Genomic DNA, 6,089 nt, shown 5'->3' with positions numbered 1-6,089 from the left:
GACCCTGTACATCTCTTTTGAAGACAAATGAAGAACTAAAAGATCTCAGTGATCTAGAAACAACTATTCATCTCTAGGGCTGGCTATCTGAACCCTCCAACTTAAAATTGAGATTGTAGAATCTATCAATTGTTACTTTTGTGTTGAAGACAACTTGGAGGCTGTTACACAAACTTAACGATTAAGGTTAGATGAAACTTATTTATTTACATGAGTATACTATGGCCAGCGTGGAGACATCAGATGGAAGCACGTAATAGCCTACCTATAATAGGTCTTTCAGTCAGGTGGTTTCCTGGCCATGCTCGCTGCTGGCCATAGCTCAAAGATCTTATCTTTTAAATAAAATAGTACCTTTTTTTATAAGATAAAAACACCCTAAGCGTATGTTGAGCTAGTCATGCTTATTAATTAGAGACTTAGACACTGCTAAGTTGCAGGTTTTCCTGGCTGATTCAGGCAACCCATCCCATTCTCTAATGGCATTAGGGGAAAAGGAGCACTTCTACGATTTCGTCCAAGCACATATGACAAGAAATGCTATCTTGTGTCTTTCTCGGTGTGAGCATTGGCGGCAGAAAAAAACAACTAACTAGCGCTTTGTTGACGGCATAGATGGTTTGGCAGGCACATAGCTAGCTGCATGACTTGGGGGTGTACACAGTCAAGACGTGCACAGCATATGTTGAGTAAGTAAATGCAAGAAAACAAACACTCACATAATGACTGCGCAAGATTAACGGTACTTAGTTCAGGTCACGCCTCATAAGGTGGATAAAAAAATGTCAGAATTTGCTAGAAAATGTAATTCAAAGTATTTAGGTCAAGTTAGAGAGTAAAATTTGTATGAAAGAAGAAATAGGTGAAGGTTGATGTAGAATGGCATGAATCTAGAAAAATTTTGGGGACAAGGATATTTCAGGCGATAGGAGCTAACCAAGTTGGAGTTATTTAATTAGTGACTTAATCGTTGTCGCTAGTTTAAGTAGGCTACAAAGTTCGTTTCTTTTTATCCTGTATCTGAACTGTGTGAACGACTTACACTATATTTAAGGCACCTCCGAATCCGCACATGTCAGAAAATTGTGGAGTAAATAAAACACAGCTCTCTCTTCAAATACAATCGTGACAATCAGGGCCGGCCCAAGCAATTGCAAGGCCCTATGCGAAACGGATTGCGCGGGGCCCAGTCTTGGTAAGGATAAGCATAAGGTCAAAATTAAGATTTTATATTAGAAAATACATTCGTCTTTACAATGCCGTTATTTATCGCGCGTAAAATTGGCACCCCAAAATGAAGCTTTTGTCTATTTTTCAGGAGATTTGTATGAGTTTTCATGAGATTTTCAGGACTTTAGGTATATTATGCAATTACAGGAGATTTCCAGAAGCACCTGGAAAATCAGGAAGCCGCGAAAAACCTGCTATCATATATAAGTTTGGGTTAGGGTTAGGGTTTTTAATTTAATAAGTTACACCTATTAGCGCGGGGCCTATGAAAGTGCGGGGCCCACTGCGACCGCATAGGTTGCAGAGGCCTAATTCCGATCTGTTGACAATAATGATCAACAGCTTTACCATGAGCAAAAGATCAGATGCGAAAAACTGGCAAGTGTCGAAAGCTTCAAATGTCTTGGAGCTATTGCCTCAAGTGAAGGAAACAAACCTGAATTACACTTCAGAACTGCAGTAGATGGCATCACTTGCGAAGCTTAAAACCAATTGGAAAGAAACGTATAGACGTCGGCAGGTCCGACCTTAACAAGTGCGGGGCTCTATGCGAAACGGATTGCACATGTCTCAGTCTGCATAGGCATAAGGATAATAAGGGAACATTAAGATTTTGTATTAGAAAATAAAATTCGGCTTTATATCTAATTAAATCTTTACGAAGTACAAAATCATGAGTAAATGTAGCGAAGCCATATAGTATATCATCAACATTCTGTTTCCTACATAGATCACGCTCAATAGCAAGAATTGGCCTCAAGTAATTTTTGATTAGTTTGAGGAGCGAGAAGCTTCTTTCAACAGATTCCAGTTACGGGTATTGTTAAAAATACTCTGCAACAAAGTAGCTTGGGAAAGCAGTGTATCTTTCATTGGTGGACAGATAAGCTAAAAGTTCTACCCGGGATTAGGCGGTATTTGAAAGAATATGCCTTAAAGATGACAATTTTGTCTATTTTTCAGAACACGTTTATGGGTTTTCAGTATATTTTAATAATTTCTCTCAGGAGATTTCCAAGAGTTCCTGGAAAATCAGGAGGCCTTGGAATCCCCGTTATAAGTTATAATGGTTTAATTTAATAATTTACACCTAGAAATAGCATAGGGCCTATGAAAGTGCGGGGCTGCATAGGTTGCAGCGGCGTAAGGCCGGCCCTGGACGTCGGAACAAAAATAAGCGTTCCTTAGTCATGCAGACATTCCTATATGCGAGCGAATCTTGGATTCTAACAATAGAATAAGAAAAGATCCTTACCATGGAACTTAATTGAGATGCTAAAAAAAGGATTCTAGGTAAAAGACCGCATAACAAACGTGGAAATGCCAAAAAGAATTACGATAACAATCGATGAGCTGACCACAAGAAGACAATATCATACCTCGCTAAGACTTTTCTGAATGGAACAATACCAGGGAAATGAAGGAGAGGCAGACAGAGAAAGGGATGGGATGACAAGATCAAGGGATGGACGGACCCGTCTGTGGAAGAGACTCTAAGAACAGAGAGGAATGGAGAGAGGCGATTGTTAGAACACTTGTGATGTTCCAAAGGGACAGTGTTTTATGTAGTATTGCTACTTTAATTTTTAGTCTTCTGTCCTGAAATGTCTAAGTCTATTGATTTTACTAATGGAGCTACTCTAGTTAAACGTGAATGTTCAAATATCTGGCTTTATTTTACGACATCTGTTTTAGTTCCTTTATATGTTGATCGTTCCCAAGCAGTGCACGTATATTTTAATATTTGTTTTACTGTTGTTGAATAGGCGTAGAAAATCGATGCTAGAAAAATTTCGTTGAAAGAGGGTTATGGTTTAGTATAAGGCTACATACGCTAAACTGCAGGGATTTTACTGACATGAAAAGAAGCATCATATAGGCCAACAATAACAACATACTACTATAATCAGAGGCGGACTGGGTGTCAAAGTCGGTCCGGGCATTTCTATGCAATCCTGCCCACAAATTGTATGTCACATGATGGGCAAATGCCTGCACTCAAAAGCATTGTGTAAAGTTTAATAATGTATCGAACGTAATTAGCTATGTGAAGAATTTATCAGATGATTTTGAAACTGTTTGATATGCGTTATTACGTGCAATGGGGAAACTCTTAATGTGAAAAATTCCTGCTATCATATATAGGCCTACATTAACATATACCTGCCTTGACATTCACATTCAAGGCATCTGAAGATCCTCTATCAACGAACATATTGTTTATGATTCAGTTTCACTCCTCGACATTTTCTCAGGCATGTGGACTTCAATTTAAAAATACAACTCTTCATCCTCCATTATTTAACTGCCCATCTCACAAGGTCATAGGGGCGCGGTGGCTGAGTGGTTAAGCGCATGGTTTCCGAACCTGTGGTCCTGCCGCACTAGCGGATCCAGAACTTTTTCCAAACCCTAACCCTAACGCCCAGTAAACCCTAACCCTATGCATAAACGTGCGTACAGCATATATATATATATAGGTGGGGGGTTGGCCGAGAAGGGGGGGAGCGATCGCCCCTACCGCCCCCCCCCGATCCGCCTGTGGGTCCTGGGCTAGAATCCAGGTGAAGCCATACTATTTTGAATTTCTGATTTTTTATGGCGTCCCTTAGTCCACCCATCTCTACTATGACTTTAGTTGGGGAAGTAAAGGCAATTGGTCATTGTGGCGGCCACATGGTACCCTGCTCGTTAACCTTTGGCTAAAGAAACAGATGACCTTAACATCATCTGCCCTAGGTCTGCAAGGTCTGAAAGGGAAACTTTACTCACAAGGTCACAAACTGCTTTCTCAATAACTTGGAAACCTAGTTTGACTGCATCTGCATCTTAGAGCTGGCTTATACACACAACAGAACATTAAGTCCAGTAGTTTGAAGGTAATTTATATCAATACGTTTAGTAAAACAAATGCTGTCAAGATGGTTTCATATTTTCGCAAAGCCTCTGTATTTTGACTTAATATCATTTTATTAAGTCACAAAAAAGCGGGAGCGCGTGAGACACCCTGACCGCACTTCCCCGTGGTGGAGGCTGTCCAGGTCTAAGCTATTAGGCCTATAGCACCAGGGCCGCGGCTACCTATTGTGCAATGTGTGCATTACATGCAGGTGGCCGACTTTAGGGGGTGGCCAAATCATTATTCCAAGGTTACTTTTAAAAAAAAGTTAAATTAAAAAAAAAATACTTAAATATTTTATATAAATTCTAATTATTCCATTATCCTTTGAAAATATAAACGATATTCGTACATAAAATATTATTTCGGAAACTAGAACAAAAAAATAGAGCAGTGTATGGGGCATTCCCACGGTTTTTTCCATATGCGCTTACTCATTTCTGGACTTGAATTTTCGCGGGTTGTTTGTAGGCCTAATATTTTTTTGAGTCCAATAGCCCGTACTGTAAGTAGATCTCTTACCGGTAATTAAAATGTCAATTTTAAAATCATTTTCACTGGGGGTGGGGGGGGGGGGCACTTATTCCTGTCATGTGGGCTGGGGAGGGCGCAACGTTCTGAAAAAAAAAGGGCGTGTTATGGAGTGTTTCCTAGGCGGCGGTAAGAATATGTTTAGCGATTGATTGGTGGTTATGTAGTGACGATGATAAAATTAGCATGAGTGTGCAAATGTGAGAGACGATGGACATGAAAGAGTAAAAACTTTTTTTGGTTGTGAGCTAGATTTTGTTTAAATATCAGTTTATTTCATTACTATTAGATCTACGTTTCATTTCAAGATAAATAGTGAATAATATAAATTATATTGAGTTTTTGTTTAAAAGACTTTCTTCAAGTTATTTATAGTTTAGTTATTAACAAATATAAACGCCTACATCGGTTCAGTTGAACTATATTATCTGTCTTGAGCTACAAGCCAACAACCGACCAACAATGGGGGAGGTAGGGGGCGGCGCAAAAAATGTTCAGACCCCTCGCCGACTTCAGTGGAAACCTGACGTATCTTCAAATCTACCTTCAGGAGGAACTTTTTACAATGCTCACACATTTCATGCCCAACACTATTTCCACAAAAACCTACATGTTTTAGGGAAATTTCATGACGTTAAGTTGGTTTCTATCATTTCCATACACAGTGTTAAATTAAAAAAGGCTAAATGAAAAATAAAACCTAATAAGTGTGAATAAGCTTCTTTTACTTTTTACTACATTCTAAAAGAAAAAAAACAACTCACGGATTTCACTGTGGGAGCCTATAAAAATATACATCGCTCCTCTGGGCTCCAGCTTCTAAAGGGAGCTCGAACGAAAATGTTGTTATCTAGGGAGTCTCCACCCGGGAATATGAGAAACACTGTCTTACTATGTTTTATTTCAAGTCATTGTATAAGTGACTTGTACTTTGGATTATTTACTTTGTATTAAATTCATGAAAAATATTCAGCGCTGAGTTGCTTCATTTGTTGGATAGATTTGTAGGTTACTCTGAATCAGTGTAGGCCTATGTCAGATGATTGTGGATACAATGCACATCTCTCCAAAATACAATCGTTATAATTATCATGAAAGTTTATGGAACGTTGAAAAAGTTCCCATGGCTTTTGTATTTCAAGCTTTTTTAAAATATTATTATTATACTTTAACAAACACGTGAACCTACCCACGTCCAGACCATTATAGTTAATTGCTTTTTATCTAACTTATTTTTTGCTCCTTTTTTATTCTTTTTAATTTTGATTTCAATCAACGCATTACTACATTGTTTAAAATAATGGTTGTGATATGTGAAACACTGAAAGTCTTCGTAGAGGGACCCACTCGAGATCATCTCCACCAAACCAATTTATAGATTTCGTCTGTGACTGGACATGTCATCTATAGGACGTTAAATTGTTGCTGG

The sequence above is a fragment of the Biomphalaria glabrata genome, chromosome 4 (assembly GCF_947242115.1).
Source record: "Biomphalaria glabrata chromosome 4, xgBioGlab47.1, whole genome shotgun sequence".
Classification (NCBI taxonomy): Eukaryota; Metazoa; Mollusca; class Gastropoda; family Planorbidae; genus Biomphalaria; species Biomphalaria glabrata.
The sequence above is the reverse complement of the archived record's forward strand: the minus strand, read 5'-3'. Positions refer to the sequence as shown.